General features: G+C 43.4%; 1 protein-coding gene and 1 non-coding gene across 3 annotated transcripts in view; one reads left to right on the top strand and one right to left on the bottom strand.

Moving 5' to 3' along the window:
- Positions 1-17,289, top strand: part of ARMC9 (armadillo repeat containing 9) — a 171,376-nt gene that overhangs the window by 104,203 nt on the left and 49,884 nt on the right. The gene's annotated exons all lie outside the window — the stretch shown is intronic.
- Positions 13,734-13,841, bottom strand: LOC122699050. The gene has a single exon (XR_006342536.1). It is a non-coding gene; the product is annotated as a U6 spliceosomal RNA (small nuclear RNA).

Raw genomic sequence — 17,289 nt, 5'->3', positions numbered from 1 at the left:
AGCATGTAATATTTTATATTTTATAAATGATAATATATAAGTGTAGTTTATGTGATATATAAAAACATTCTGTTATGAACATAGTATAGACTTCATAAACCTCCTGAAAGGATCTTGAGGCTTTTGAAGGGTCCCCAGACCACACTTTGAGAACCATGGGTTTACAATTTTTATGTGTTTTGTTATTAAAATTTATTCTGACTTCATAACATAGATCAGAAGAGTTTTCATCTTGTCGTAGGGACTGGAATTAGTTTTGTTTTGTTTTATCATTTCTTTTTCCCCCTACCCATTCCACCTGGTCCATGGCATGTGCTTGTGTGCTCCTGAGGAAGTGAAGCTGGCCAGGTGGGGGCGGCGGTGGGGGGCGGGGAGTCCAATGCTGTAAACCCAAACCCAGGGACCATCCCATGTGACTGATGTGACATAAGGAAAGTGAGGCTTTTTCTTTTTTAATCGTACTTCCTAAAGCATCAATGCAGAAAGCAGAAAACTAGGTCTTATTCCTTAGAAAAATGTTTTTATATCACTAATTTTCAACTGATACTCTCTTTAGATGCATTTTACCAATACCAGCACCTGGGTAGAGACGTTAATATCCAAAGAAAGACCGGGCTCAAGCAGTAGAGCAGAATCAGTGGCTTTTATAAAAATCCCAGTATGTTCTGATGTCACTAAGGAATCACATCAAAACCCCTGGCCCGGTTCCTGAGATCCTGGAGGCCCTTGGTGAATGTTGGCTCTCGTCCTGATGATGGTGATGTTATCAGCTTCAGCCCCTGCCATGCCTGGCTACAGAGAACAGGTTAAGTCCTGGTGTTTCTGGCATGCCTTGTACTCTGGCTCTGGTGGAAATGATGTGCCATAGAGGAGCCTTACAGAAGGATATGGCCTCACGTGTTTTAAAATGCAGTGTTATAATAGAAGATGTGAGCTTCACCTAGGCCAGCAGATCAGAAAACAGTTGTCCTCTTATGGTTGAAGGTGGGGGCAGGGGGGCAGGTGTGTGGGAAGGGATAGTTAGGAAGTTTGGGGAGGTCATGTGCACACTGCGATATTCAAAATGGATAACCAAGGACCTATTGTATAGCACAGAGAACTCTGTTCAATGTTATGTGGCAGCCTGGATGGAAGGGGGTTTGGGGGAGAATGGATATATGTATATGTATGTGTAGGTGTATATGTATGGCTGAGCAAGTCTACAGAAATTTGTGAAGCCCTAAGTTTGATTGAAGGCGGGAGGAGAAAGGGACGACAGAGGATGAGATGGTTGGATGGCATCACCGACTCAATGGACATGAGTTTGAGTAACCCCAGGAGTTGGTGTTGGACAGGGAGGCCTGGTGTGCATGGGGTTGCAAAGAGTTGGACACAACTGAGCGACTGAACTGAACTGAACTGAAACTTTTATTTGTCAGCCTGGGAAGGGTGTGAACAGAGCTATGCTATAGGAAGGTTGATCTGGTGTGTGTTCAAATTAACAGGAGATCCAGAAAGCTTACTTAAATTACTTAAAACCCAGTATCATCTGAATGGACTTCCCTGGTGGCTCAGACGATAAAGAATCCACCTGCAATGCCGGAGACCTGGGTTCGATCCCTGGGTTGGGAAGATCCCCTGGAGGAGGGGACGGCTACCCACTCCAGTCTTCTGGCCTGGAGAATTCCATGGACTGTACAGTCCACAGGGTTGGCAAGAGTCAGATACAACTGAGCGGCTTTCACTTTCACTTTCCTGTGGGGTCACTGCTCCTTTCCTCTGGGTCTTGGTATGCACAGGATTTTGTTTGTGCCCTCCAAGATTGGAGTCTCTGTTTCCCCCAGTCCTGAGGAAGTGCTATAAGCTAATCCTGCTGGCCTTCAGGGACAGATTCCCTGGGGATTCCCAACCCCACAGGAGACTGAACCAAAACTACCTGCTAGTGTTGGAGGGTCTCCTGCGTAGGCGTGGGTCGGCAAGGGGCTCACCACAAGGATGGGGGCACTGGCAGCAGCAGTCCTGGAAGGTTCCCCTTGGCATGAGCTCTCTTGGAGGTCGCCATTAACCCTACCATAGAGCCCATAGGCCCCAGGGCTGGGTCACCTCAGGCCAGACAACTAACAGGGAGGAAGCACAACCCCACCCATCAGCAGATAATTGGATTAAAGCTTTACTGAGCAAGGCCCTGCCCACCAGAGCAGTTTTTCCCACTGCCAGTCCCTCCCATCAGCTTACTCAAACCTCTTAGCCTTCTCCATCTGAGGGCAGACAGAAGAAGCAAGAAGAACCACAGTCCCACAGCAGCTAGAACAAAAATCACATTATAGGAAGTTAATCAGGATGAAAAAGCAGAAAGTTATGTCCTAGATGAAGGGACAATATAAAACCCCCGAAAAGCAACTAAATGAAGTGGAGATAGGCCATCTTCCAGAAATAGAATTCAGAATGATTCTGTTGATAGAATCTAACCCAGATAATCACAATGGTGTGATCACTCACCTAGAGCCAGACATCCTGGAATGTGAAGTCAAGTGGGCCTTAGAAGGCGTCACTACAAACAAAGCTAGTGGAGGTGATGGAATTCCAGTTGAGCCATTTCAAATCCTGAAAGATGATGCTGTGAAAGTGCTGCACTCAATATGCCAGCAACTTTGGAAAACTCAGCAGTGGCTACAGGACTGGAAGAGGTCAGTTTTCATTCCAATCCCAAAGAAAGGCAATGCCAAAGAATGCTCAAACTACCGCACAATTGCACTCATCTCACACGCTAGTAAAGTAATGCTCAAAATTCTCCAAGCCAGGCTTCAGCAATACGTGAACTTCCAGATGTTTAAGCTGGTTTTAGAAAAGGCAGAAGAACCAGAGATCAAATTGCCATCATCCACTGGGTCATCGAAAAAGCAAGAGAGTTCCAGAAAGACATCTGTTTCTGCTTTATTGACTATGCCAAAGCCTTTGACTGTGTGGATCACAGTAAACTGTGGAAAATTCTGAAAGAGATGGGAATACCAGACCACCTGACCTGCCTCTTAAGAAACCTGTATGCAGGTCAGGAAGCAACAGTTAGAACTGGACATGGAACAACAGACTGGTTCCAAATAGGAAAAGGAATACATCAAGGCTGTATATTGTCACCCTGCTTATTTAACTTATATGCAGAGTACATTATGAGAAATGCTGGGCTGGAAGAAGCACAAGCTGGAATCAAGATTGCCGGGAGAAATATCAATAACCTCAGATATGCAGATGACACCACCATTATGGCAGAAAGTGAAGAGGAACTAAAAAGCCTCTTGATGAAAGTGAAATAGGAGAGTGAAAAAGTTGGCTTAAAGCTCAACATTCAGGAAATTAAGATCATGGCATCTGGTCCCATTACTTCATGGGAAATAGATGAGCAAACAGTGGAAACAGTGTCAGACTTTATTTTGGGGGGCTCCAAAATCACTGCAGATGGTGATTGCAGCCATGAAATTAAAAGACACTTACTCCTTGGAAGGAAAGTTATGACCAACCTAGATAGCATATTAAAAAGCAGAGACATTACTTTGCCAACAAAGGTCTGTCTAGTCAAGGCTGTGGTTTTTCCAGTGGTCATGTATGAATGTGAGAGTTGGACTATAAAGAAAGCTGAGCACTGAAGAATTGATGTTTTTTGGACTGTGGTGTTAGAGAAGACTCTTGAGAGTCCCTTGGACTGCAAGGAGATCCAACCAGTCCATCCTAAAGGAGACCAGTCCTGGTGTTCATTGGAAGGACTGATGCTGAAGCTGAAACTCCAATACTTTGGCCACCTCATGCGAAGAGTTGACTTATTGGAAAAGACCCGGATGCTGGGAGGGATTGGGGGCAGGAGGAGAAGGGAACAACAGAGGATGAGATGGCTGGATGGCATCACCAACTCGATGGACATGAGTTTGAGTAAACTTTGGGAGTTGGTGATGGACAGGGAGGCCTGATGGACAGGGAGGCCTAGCAAGCTGCAGTTCATGGGGTCGCAAAGAGTTGGACACAACTGAGCAACTGAACTGAACTGAACTGAACTGAATGATAGAATGATAGAATCTAATATCAACCTACTAATGATAGTTATGATCATCCAGGATCTCAGGAAACCAATGGAGAAGATGCAAGAAATGTTTGCCAAAGACCTACAGGAACTAAAGAACAAACAGACAGAGATGAATAATACACTAGAAGGAATCAGTAGCGGAATACCTGAGGCAGAAGAATGGATAAACGACCTGGAGGACAGAATGGTGGAGATCACTCCCACCAAACTATATATAAGAAAAAAAGTAAACCCAGGCTGGGGTGAGAGCCTGTGCGCCCACCCTTCCTCTGCGGTGTGATGCTGCAGAGGGGAGCGGCAAGGGGAATGATGCTGAACTTGGCTGATGGCTGGGAGATAATATTTTCGGGGTTGGGGGCTCCTGGAGGTGGAACTGGCAGGAGTTGGTATGTCATTAGGAACTGAAGGCTGGGAACCTTGACCCTAGAAAGCCAGAAGGGTGGTGATGCATTTAACAACAATGGGGCACACAGCCTTAGGGGTATAGGATATACCATGTATTAGGGGAACTTGATTTTCTGTGGGAGGCCCTTACCATGACCTGGCTGGAACAAGAAAGTGGTGGGATCTAGAACCAGTCAGTTTTTGACCAGACTTCCTTTGAGTGACCTTGTGTTCCACAGAGAGAGACATGTTGAATGCTTGGGCCATGAACTCCTTTCTCTCTGATGGTGGTGGTTTAGTCTCTAAGTCGTGTCCAACTTTTGCGACCCCGTGGACTGTAGCCCGCCAGGCTCCTCTGTCCATGGGATTCTCCAGGCAAGAATACTGGAGTGGGTTGCCATTTCCTTCTCCAGGGATCTTCCCGATCCAGGAATTGAACCTGGGTCTCCTGCATTGTAGTCAGATTCTTTACCAACTGAACTACAGGGGAAGCCCTTTCTGTCTGGCCACCTTTATGCACAGCCTATGAGATGGTTGACCCACCTGAAGCTGCTTCAGAGTCCACGTCCAGAGAACCAGCTGCTCTCCGTGAATCACTTCTGATGGGTCACCCTCTATGATTTGCTTGGTTGGCCCAGTGCAAATGGGAGTTTAAGTCGCTGCTTACCTAATTAGCAAAGAAACGTCTGTTTTATGTCTGTGTTACTTGCAGCACCTTTCCATTACTTAACCAAGTCAATAAAGAAACCAGTGTTTCCCAATTAAGATTTTTGCTTTTTTCTGGTTCTAAATTCGTTAACTTCTGTAACACGGCTCCCATGCTCTCATACCTTGGCGGGGATGAACCACCCAACAGGCTGACTCATGGCTGCTGCCCTCGTTTCCACTCTGGTTTCTATGGAAATAGACATCAGCTGGCTCAAAACAAGGTGAGGGCTCTGAGACACCTCCTGATTCCAAGGCATTTACAAACCCTATTTGGCGTTGGTGGTATAGTGGTGAGCATAGCTGCCTTCCAAACCCTATTTGTCCACCATCTGTTGCCATGGAAACAGATGCAGAAAAGGCCAACCAGTACTCTACAATAAATTTTTTTCTCTTATCTAATTTTTTTTTTTTACAAATACCAAAGCAGTGCATGGCTTTTTCCTGTTATCACAGATTTTTGGAATAGTACATCTTATGTGTTTTGACCTATTTGTTAAATCCTTATACTTACGTGCATTCTGCATTATTTTAAATTTTTTATTTAATAAATTAACTTGTTCTACTTACCTAATCAAGTCACTTTCAGTTGGCATTCAAAGATGAAACAGTGTCCTAGGCCTGGGAGGAAAATGTGACTGGAGGAAAAACAGTACATGAGCTGCCATCCCTTCTAACTTTAGAATTCAAGACATCGGTTCTCCAGGTAGTAACTGAGGCCCTTGCTTGTATCACTGTCATTTAGTTGTAAGGGCTCAAATTGACTCAAATTGAGTCAGTTTGTGTCTAAATTCTGTGTGCCACGTAAGTGATATAAAATATTAAATATGTCTGTGATGTAAAGCATAGAAATAGAAGCAGTTTTCTGTTAGTAGTGAGCAAAATGAGCAACGCACCATATTCGGTTTTGTAGAATAAGAACTACGAAATGGACAGATACTCTTGAAGCTGTGGTTAGGCGTGGCTTATGCAACTTATGATCTACTGCTAACAGTAGACAGACGTTAAGTCACATGTTTGAAAGGGAAAAACAGAGGGAGCTTACTTGAAATAGAAAAAAGCAGAAGCAAAGTGAAAGTTAACATTGCTATGTGGTATGTGGGAGACACGCTACAGGGATTTAGTTATGCAGCCCTTGTTGCCTCTGATTGTGGCTCCTCTTGGGCTTTTATTTTGATATTACCTTTCACGATGGATTCATCTTCTTTTAGCTGCTATTTATTCGTGCTGCCTTTTATTTTCCACCAGTGAACTGTAAGTGCCCCTGGGGCAGGGACAGTGTCAGCTTTGTTCTCCAGCGCACCCTCGGCACCTCACACGGCACGTGGCACATACTGGCTGTTAGAGAGGGATGCCAACAGGGTGGATGCCCGCAGGAGCTCTGATAGTTCCTCTCTGCCCAGAATCCCCCAGGAGAGTGGACACAGGCACATGCACCTGATCCAGAGGCACACACCTGTGTAAGCCACCACCCTCTGCATCTCAGGAGCCCTGCCTTGAGTTCTCACCTTGTTGTTGACACTTAAAGGGAATCATACAGTGAAACGCACAGAGTCTGAACCGTTGGCTCAGTCATATTTGTGACAGGTCCCGTTAGCCTTTGCTAATTGATAAAATCACCCTAAATCTTAATGGCTTAAAAAAAAGCAACAGTCTCTTCCTACCGATTCTATGGGCTGACTGGGCAGGTTGTCTGTGGTTTCACCTGGACTCCGTGCTGTGTCTGCATTTGGCTGGAGGTCAGGTGAGTGGGAAGGTCAAAGTGGTCTCACCCATAGGCTGGCGCAGGGCCAGCCCCCCTCCTCCAATGAATGTGCTGGGCATCTTCACAGCACTCTCATTGCCAGGCTCTAAGAAGGTGAGGGCCGAAGCCACCGGGCCTCTTGCAAGGGAGTATGCCTGCTGGCCTTAGAGGGAGTTGGTGTCTGCAACAGTCTACCGTAGTCAGATTCATCTCAGAACAAACCCTTTTAAGATAGCTTTCATAAACAAAATAACTTTGTGGTTTCACACACACGCACAGGACTTGACAATAAACAAGAAAGAAGTTCCTTCCATTTAGAGTTTTAGCGATCTAAACTGACATCTGTTACCACCTCAACCTTACCAAATGGGCAAAGCCAACTGCCTTTTTCAGTCTGAGTCCCCTACTGCCCTCCCCTTACCAGGGTTTACCCTCAGGTCATAACTTCAGAAAACTAGTTTTTATTCCTACCAGGCCGACAGCAGTGTTGTCAGGGCTGGCGGAATGTCTGTGCCAAGTCTGAGCAGAGGCCTGGCGTGTGTAGTCTGTGCTCAGTCAATGGTGTCGAATACTGGGCTGTGTTCTCTGGCTTCATCCGAGTCGATCAAACTTTGGGAATCTTACAAAAACCGACTTAGTGAAAATTCATCTAGTTAACAGGTGTTTATCAGGCACCCCTTTTATGCCAGAAACTAGTCTTGTGTCCTTACTGATTTTTCTGTCTACTTGTCCTACCAGTTACTAAGAGAGGAATATAGAAATCTCCGATTATAATTGTATTCTTGCCTATTTTCCCTTTCTGTTCTGTCAGTTTTGCTTCATCTGTTTTGAAGTTCTTTTGTTTGAATCACACGTATTTGTAATTGTTGTATCGTCGCAGTGTTGACCCCTTTATCGTTAGGAAACGTCGTCTTTGTCTCCAGTAATGTTCCTGGTATGTTTTCTCTGGCCGATAATAATATAGCAATCCCAGCTCTGTTGTGCTTACCGTTCACACAGTGTATCTTTTTCCATTCTTTTACTTTCAGCCTATCTGTATCTTGGAATTTAAGTGCTTCTCTTGGGACTTCCCTGGCGGTCCAGTGGTTAAGACTCCAAGCTTCCAATGGAGGGCATGCAGGTTCAATTCCCGGTCAGGAATCTGAGATCCCACATGCCATGTGGCACGGCCAAAAAAAAAAAAAATAATACAGTGCTTCTCTTGTAGACAAGCTATAGCTAGATTCTGCTTTTATATCCAGTTTGACAATCTCTGCCTTTGACTGGAGTGTTTGAGTAGAGCATTTCTATTTTTAAGCGTTTTTATTAAGGTTTCCATACCATGATCTTCACCTGTACAATTAAGGTACAATTTAATGATTTTTAGTAAATTTACAGTTGCACTGCTAGCCCCACAATTCAACTTTAGAACATTCCCAGCAACACTGAAAAGTCCCTTAGGCTCTTTTGTAGTCCTGTCCAACTCTTTTGACCCCATGAACTGCAGCCTGCCATGCTCCTCTGTCCATGGGATTCTCCAGGCAAGAATACTGGAGTGGTTGCCATTTCCTTCTACAGGGGATCTTCCCAATCCAGGAATTTAACCCGGGTCTCCTGCATTTCAGGCAGATTCTTTACCTACTGAGCTATGAGGGAAACCCCCTTTTGTAGTTAATCACTGTCCATTGTCTCCCTCCCCCCAAGCCCCAAGAAATTACTAATCTGCTTTCTAGCTCTATTGATCAGCCGTTTCTGGACATTTCATATGGTATATAGTCTTTTGCATGTGGTGGGTTTCATTTAGTATGATTTTTTTTGAGCTTTAACCATATAGGATAAAGCAGTAGTTCATTTCTTTGTAGTTCATATTCATTGCTGAATAATATTCCATTGTATGGATAGACCACTTTTTGTTTTTCCATTGATAGACATTTGCATTGTTTTCACTTTTCTGGCTATTATAAATCAGGTTGCAATGAACATTTGTGAGTAAGTCTCTGTTTGGTCATACATTGTCATTTCTCTTGGGGAGTTACCCAGGAGTGGAATTCCTAGGTTGTATGGCAGATTTTTGTTTAACTTTTAAAGGAAAGCATTAATTCTTCAGCACTCAGCCTTTTTTATTGTCCATCTCTCACATCCATACATAACTACTGGAAAAACCATAGCTTTGACTATACGGGCCTTTGAAGGCAAAGTAATGTCTCTGCTTTTTAATATGCTGTCTAGGTTTGTCATTGCTTTTCTTCCAAGGAGCAAACGTCTTTTAATTTTATGACTGCACCATCCAGAGTGATTTTGGAGCCCAAGAAAGTCTGTCACTGTTTCCATTGTTTCCCCGTGTATGTGACTTGTAAATATATTCTCCTAAAGGGTGGCTTGTCTTTTCATTTTCTTAATGGCATCTTTTGAAGTACCCAAGTTTTTTATTTTGATGAAATCTGATTTACCTACCTTTTTTTTTTCTTTCATGGTTTGTGCTTTTGTTGTTGTATCTAAGAACTCTTTGCCCAACCCAATGTTTATCAATTTGGGCACTATTGACATTTGGGACCAGATAATTCTTTGTTGTGGGGACTATCCTGTGTGTTGTAAGATATTTAACAGCATCTCAGGCTCTTAGGTGCCAGAATTAGTCACCCCACTCCAAAGTAGTGACAATCAAAAATGTTTACAGACATTGCTAAATGTCCCCAGCAGGCAAAATCACCTCCAGTTGAAAACTATTGGCCTAAACTAATATTGCAAAGATTTTCTCTGACGTTTCCCTAAGAGTTTCATACCTTTAGCTCTTACATTTAGATCTAGAACCATTTGTAGTTAATTTCTGTATATGATTTCAGGCAAAGATCTAAATTTATCTTTTTACATATGAATATCCAGTTATCCCAGTACAGTTTGTTGAAAAGACTATGCTTTGACCCATTGAATTACTTTGTCAAATTGGGACTCTTTAAAAAAAAAAAATGGCCATAAATGTAAGCATTTATTTCTGGATTCTGATTTCTGTTCACTTGACCTACATGTCTATCTTTGTGCTAGTACCACATGATCTTAATTATTGTATTTAACTTTATAATAGGTTTTTAAATATGAGTCCTCCAACATTGTTCTTTTTCAAAATTATTTTGTTTAATATTTATTCATATTTAGTGTACTTACTGGCATGGTTGGGTTTAATTCTGCTAGTTGCTGTTTTCTATTTATGTGATCTCTTTGTTCCTGTTTTTCCTCCCTTCCTTTGTTATAAACAAATAACATGTCTTACCCTATTTTGCATTGCACAAATATTGTTTAGTATATCATTTTAATTACTCTATTAGCTTTTTAGCTGTATTTTCCTTTTTCTTTCTGAGTTGGTTTGAGGGTTTACAGTATACAGCTTACCACAATCTTCTTTGAGTTAATACTGATTTGTTTCTGGTAAAATAGAACTTTGCACCAGTACAGCTCTATTTCTGTTCCTCTTTTGTGCTCTTGTTGCCACATGTACTACCTCTATATTTATTATCAACCCTGTAATGTAAGTCTTTGCTTTAAATCGTCATAAATCTTTTAAAGAAATTCGGGGGAAAGCATCCATCTATGTATCTATCCATGTATTTAGCATTTTCAGTGCCCTTCATTCCTTCCTGTGAAGTTACCATCTGACACCATTTCTCTTTTGCCTGAAGCACTGCCTGTAGCATTTCTGGTAACTCAAGTCTGTTAAATTCTCTCAGTTTTTAAAATCTGGAATTGTCTTTATTTCACCTTCATTTCTGAAGGACAGTCACACTGGGTATGGTTTTCTCTCTTTGAATATGTCGTTGTCTGTGTTTGGGTGTAGTTTTCTTTGTATTTATCCTTTTTAGGATTCATTGTGTCTATAAAAAGTAAAAGTGAAAATCTCTCAGTCATGTTCAACTCTTTGCCACCCCCATGGACTGTACCCCGCCACCAGGCTCCTCTGTCCGTGGAATTCTCCAGGTAAGAATACTGGAGTGGGTAGCCATTCCCTTCTCCAGGGGATCTTCCTGACCCAGGGATCGAACCTGGGTCTCCTGCACTGCAGGCATTCTTTACTGTCTGAGCCACCAGGGAAATCCTCTTGGATCTATAAGTTACAGTTTTTCACCAAATTTGGAAAGTGTTCAACCATTATCTATTCAGGTATTTTTTCTGCCCCTTTCTTTCTCTCCTTTCTTCCTAGAAATCCAATTACCCATGTATGAGAATACTTGATTATTATCTGACAGATCTCTGCGGCTTTATTTTCTTCAGTGTTTTTTCTCTGTTCTTTAAGCCAGATACTTTGTGTTGCTCCATTTTCCAACTGACTGATTCTTCTGCCAGTTCATGTCTACTGTGTGCCCATCCACTGAATTTTTCATTGCAGTTTTTATACTTCTCAGCTCCAGAACTCCCATCTGGCTCCTTTTTTACAGGGTCCACTTCCCTGTTTTTCACTCATTTTTAGTATATTTTTCTTCAACTCTTGAGCTCGTTTTCCTTTAATTCTGTAGACATTTTCATAATAGCTATTTTGAAGTCTTTGCCTGCTAAATCCAACATCTGGGCCCACTCAAAGTTAGTTCTTGGCTACTGAATATTTCCTGAGCACAGGTCACATTTTTTTCTGTTTCTTGGGCCACGTCTGATAATGCCTTTGGTTGAAAACCAGGCATTGCAGATAATACGTTGCAATGATTCTGGATTATGTGTTGCTTTCTTGAGTGTTGTTGAGTAATCATTTACCTTGCCTGGTCTCTGTGTAACTTCTCCCCCTGTGGCATGCAGCCCGTGGTGTTTCTGCTTATTACCTGCCCTGCCATATGGGTCTCCCTGCATAGTTTCACTGTCTAGTGAGAGATTTGGTTAAGATTATGTTTACACACCTCAAGTGACCATCTTCTGTGACTTGAGTTACCAGTAGGTTGAAGAATGCATTTAAAAGTCTAGAAAATTTCCAAGTTCCCCCAAGCTTTTAACTTTCTCTGAGCTTCCTGGGTTTTCTGCACACATCTGTAGTTAACAAGTCCATCGGGGACGCTTGGAGGTTTTATCATCTCAGGCCTTCTGTGGCTCCCTTGCTTCTGGGAATCCCCCTTCAGCTTCTGACTGGTTTCTTACTTGCCTTCCACCAAGTCCACACCTTCAGTTAATAAAGCTGTGAGTTTTCACTGCCTGAAATCAACAGGAACTCTCCCAGCAAAGCACCATGCTTGCCCCAAGTACAATAGCATTTCCCCAGTGAGCATTGTGATCTGCCACTGGTCATTTTCCAGTGTCCTGAAATTATTGTTTTTAATAAATTTGTCACATTTTGTGCTTGATGTGTGTAGAGGGGAATTACCTGACCTACTTATTTTCCTTTACCAGAAGCTGTCCAGGTGTGGCAATAAGCGAAATAGATACCCTATCAGGAGAAAGCAGACCTTAAACAAATAAGGAAATAGAAATGTAATATTTCCTTACCTTTTCAAACAGTGGTAAGTGCCTCAAAGAGCAATAAAAGTAAGAAGGACTTGAGAGAGAAGCCCCAAGGTAGACACTGGGAACAGCAAATGTCAAGGTAGAAACCTCCTGGGGACCCACAAGACATGAGGAGGAAACAGGATACAGAGTCAGAGGATGGGGTCAGATCACCTGGAGCCTTGAGAAGGACATTAGCTGTTTTTAAAAAAAATTTTATTTTTAACTGGAGGATAATTGCTTTACGTTGTGTTGGTTTCTGCCTACAACAACGTGAATCAGCCTTAAGTATATATATGTATTCCCCTCCCCCTTAAGCCTCCTTCCCACTCTCTCCATCCCACCCCTCTAGGTCATCACAGAGCATCGAGCTGAGCCCCCTGTGCTATATAGCAGCTTCCCATCATTAGCTATCTATTTTACATGTGGTAATGTATATAAGGACATTAGCTCTTTTTCTGAGAGAAGAGGGAAGTTGTTGGAAGATATTAAGTGAAAAGTGACATTAGCACTCATCTTGTGTTAAAGGGTCACTCAGAGTGCCCATTGACTGCATCACAATGAGAACTACAGTTGCCAACTGAATACAATAAGTCATTAACAGAGCTTGGCATCTGTGTCCTTGAACTGAGCTTTGAGGCACTGGGACCAGGTAGCCTGTGGACCTTGTGAATTTCTTGGCTGAAGAGGCATCTGGGCTTAACCGAACATCATTCATCTTAGAATCAAGGACCCTCATTGAGGTCCAGACTCTGCCATGTACAAGACTTAGTTTCTGTAAATGAGCCAACTGTCTAGTGTCTAACACGTGTGATGCATGGTCAATAAGTGGCTCTAAATCAAGTGTATTAAGTATTAGTCACTCAGTCATGTCCGACTCTTTGTGGACCCCATGGACTGTAGCCAGCGAGGCTCCTCTGTCCATGGAATTCTCCAGGCAAGAATACTGGAGCGGGTTGCCATTCTTTTCTCCAGGGATCTTCCTGATCCAGAGATCAAACCTGGGTCTCCTGCATTGCAGGCAGATTCTTTACTGTCTGAGCCACCAGCAAAGCCCGAAAATCAATTGTGGACATTCACAAAAACTGAGATTCTTAAATTGCCCGCTTGTCCAGGCACCCATACTCTTTTCAGTGGCTCCGGAATGTGTGGTTTTTCCTTCTCCCTCATACTTTGTCATCATCCTCCAGACACTATGGCTCATGGTTCTAAAAGTCACTTTCATCTTCCCCTTCATTTCCTTTTTCTGCTCCACATCCTGGCTTAAGCCTTAGTCTCCTCCCTTCCCAGCCTGTCCTGCATGTGGCCACCAGACCATCTTCCCAGAGAAGGGCCTGGATCACGTAGGGCTGTGATCCCTTCATTCTTTTTTTTTTTTTTTTTTCTTTTTCTTCTTTTTATCTCTTCTTTTTTTTAAAAAATATGGAACGCTTCACGAATTTGCGTGTCATCCTTGCGCAGGGGCCATGCTAATCTTCTCTGTATCGTTCCAATTTTTAGTATATGTGCTGCCGAAGCGAGCACGATCCCTTCATTCTTAAATTTCGGAGCATTTTCAACTTTCCAGAAAGTCCAGAAACTAACCTGACCGCTGTGGCTCCATCTCTTCCCTGCTCTCCTCTCCCACCTTCCCCAGAGTTAACCACCATCTGGAACCTGGTGTGTAACATTCCACAGGCATTCTGTGCTTCTATAATATCTTTATGTCTCCCTTAACTGTATACACTATTGTTTGTGGTTTTCAATTTTACATAAATGGCATAATGCTCTATGAATCATTTACCAACTTGCTTTTTTTTCATTCAACATTACATGTTAGAGATTTGTTCATACCAAGATGTGCCACCCTAGTTCATCCTGTTAACCCCTGCACAAGGGTCTTGTCTTTATTACCAATAGATACTGCCAAGTTGCTCTCGAAGGTGGCCGAACCGATTTTTGCTTTCACTTGATTCCTTCTTAAAAACATTCCCATGCCCCCTATCACCTAAGAAAAAAGTTGCAATGGTGGTATTCAAAGGTCCACTCCATTGAGACCCCAGTCGAGGTTTATATTTTCTTTCTCATTACTAGCCTTGTTTCTTCATCTATAAAGATAATTACTACTGAATTGTTGTGAGATCAGTGAATTAGTCTGTGGCACACAATGGACACACAAAAATGGATAGTTTCCATTTCTTCCTTTGTGTCTATATAATATCCACTTGCTCCTTCTGGAGCTATGCGAAATAAGCTGAGGGTGGGCAAGGGGACATGTTAAAGCCAAGGCTAGGACACTCTCTTGATCTACTGATACCTCACTGTTACAGCCGCTGGGGCCTTGAATCACGTTCTTGTCTCCTTTCATGGGTGCACTTGATCGTATGTGCTGCCCGTGTCCTCATTTCAAGTCCAAGGTAAGAGGAGCCAAGCACAGAAGCCTCTCTGTAGCCCCAACAGACCCTGCAAATGACAAATAGTTGCTGAATGGGAAAACAGCAAGTGTTTGAATCTCAATACAGAGAAAGTGGTTCCGTAATCAGCCTGCCAGGGTTTGAACCCAGCCCCTCCTCTCACCAGCCATGTGGCCGAGGGCAAGTTGGTTCAGCACCCGAGGCCTCGGTGTTCTCACCTGTAAAGTACAGCTATAAATATCCCTTTCATCAGGTGGGTGGCTGTGAGGATCGAATGAAATGATCCCTGTGAACTGCTGGCACAGACTCAGAGCTTGTTAGCCAGTTTTGACATTTCAGTATCGTCTGCTAGAGTGGAAGTCCCTGGTGCGGTGCCTGGCCAGAGCTGGAGCTGGTCGGTGGGTGGCCAGGATGGAGCTGGGGGTGGACAGTGGGGAAGAAGGGGTTGGACCCTCAATGGGTGAAAGGAGGGGAGGAAGGCTGTTCCCAGAGCAAACTTCTCGTAACAGCCAGCCTGTGAAAAATTTTCTTAACTCTTCCTAAATTTCCCTGTTTTTCCTAAAATACCAAATTCAGATTCCTAATCAAAGCCCTCCCCCCCCCCCTAAAAAACATCCTCCTTACTGAGGGAGCTTGAGAAATAATGACATATCCTTGCTTTTCAAATCTCCTTCATCTAGTTCTTTGAGGACTTTGAAGTTCATCTAAACATTATCTCAGAACTTGACATGGTTTATAGAATAAGAGTTTTTCCCTGTGACTTTGCTTGTTGGTGTACCTTCATTGTATCAGATACGTTCCTGTATCTGGGGTGGTGGTTTCTGCTTATTGGCTAGCCCCTCCCTAGTCACTCAGGGTTGAGGAGGGACACACCCAGACTTGGGGTGTTTTGATTCCCCAAGTGCCAGGTCCACCCCCGCATCTCTTGAGCATACTCAGTGACTCCTATTTAGAAGGAACTCAGGACTTCCCTGGTGGTGCAGTGGATACGAAACCTCCTGCCAGTGCAGGGGACATGGGTTCGATCCCTGGTCTGGGAAGATTCTACGTGCCTCACAGGAGCAGCTAAGCCTGTGCGCCACAACTACTGAGCCTGTGCTCTAGAGCCCAGGGTCAGCAACTACTGAGCCTGGGTACCGCAACCGCTGAAGCCTGAGTGGCTGGAGCCTGTGCTCCGCTATAAGAGAAGCAACCACATGAGAAGTCCATGCACCGCAATAAAGAGTACCCCCACTCTCTGCAACTAGAGAAGGCCCTTGCAAAGCAACAAAGTCCCAGCACAGCCAAAAATTTAAATGATTAATTCTTTTAAATTAAAGAAGAAACTCAGATACCTGAGTCCTCTTGTCTGCCTTCAGCACAGTGTCTAGACACTGCTATGATGGTGGCTCCCTCCCTCTGTGCCACCAAATCTTTCTACTTTCTTTCACTTCCAGAGTTGTTGAACCTCCCAGTCTCCTCTGATTCTCTGTAATACATATTTTTGTAAGCTTGGCCTCTCTCAGGGCTTCTCCAATGGCTCAGCGGTAAAGTATCCACCTGCAATGCAGGAGACACAGAAAATGTGGGTTTGATCCCTAGGTTGGAAAGATTCTCCTGGAGAAGGAAATGGCAACCTACTCCAGTATTCTTACCTGGAGAATCCCATGGACAGTGGAGCCTGGTGGGCTGCAGTCCGTGAGATTGCAAAGAATCGGACTCAACTGTGCAACTAACACTTTCACTTTCTCTCAGAGCAACACTACTGTCATTTCCATGTGTCTTGTTATTTTCACGTAGATTTCAGGGAAGTTTAAGCAAGCACATTGGGCAGCTAAAGCCTTGGATTAGAAGAATCAAGGAAGCAAAGGGTGTTACAGATTATCTGGTTCCTATAATGTAGTTAGTTAATTAACTGGGCTGGTTGTCAAACCAGCTGTCACTGCACCCCAGGAATGTCATTCTGTGGATGGGAAGTTGCTGTTTAGAACAGCTCAGCCTCAAAACAAGACCTCCAGGGCTCAGAACCTGCTTGCATCCACAGTCCTGGCACACACATAAAAGAAAGCTACAAAATTGGGGGAAAAAAAAATCCATTCTGCTAGGGGAAATAGGTTGATTACACTGCCTACCTGGTCACCTTGGTCCACCCTTTCTCTCCCATGTGGAGTGTTTTTCCCTTATTTTTACAAAGAGCAAGATTTCCAATTCAGGGTTCTGAGAAGGTATCTCAAGTTTAAACTGCTGCTAGAAGTCCTATAATTATTTCAAGTGGAAAACACACTCGATACTTTCGCTTGTCATATGTAAAACCACTTGAATACATTCTGCGCTCTGCATTGTATCTGCAAGAATCTGAGTTTTCAAATGCATTTAGTGGTCAACCTTAGTTTTGCTTTCAGGCCAACTGCTTAGAATCTGGTTTGTCTGGAGTATTATGTATCTAAAGCCTTCAGTTAAGAATCTTGTAGTGTCATAAGATCACCGAGCCACTATGGGGAAGCTTCGTATTAGAGCATCTAAATTCATCTCAGCTCAAGTGCCTTTTTTATTGAGGCATTCTTAATTTCTTGACGTGATCAGTTATCCTTGGGCTCTCC

Source organism: Cervus elaphus, chromosome 8, assembly GCF_910594005.1.
Source record: "Cervus elaphus chromosome 8, mCerEla1.1, whole genome shotgun sequence".
NCBI lineage: Eukaryota > Metazoa > Chordata > Mammalia > Artiodactyla > Cervidae > Cervus > Cervus elaphus.
This window is presented reverse-complemented; position numbering and strand designations above follow the sequence as displayed.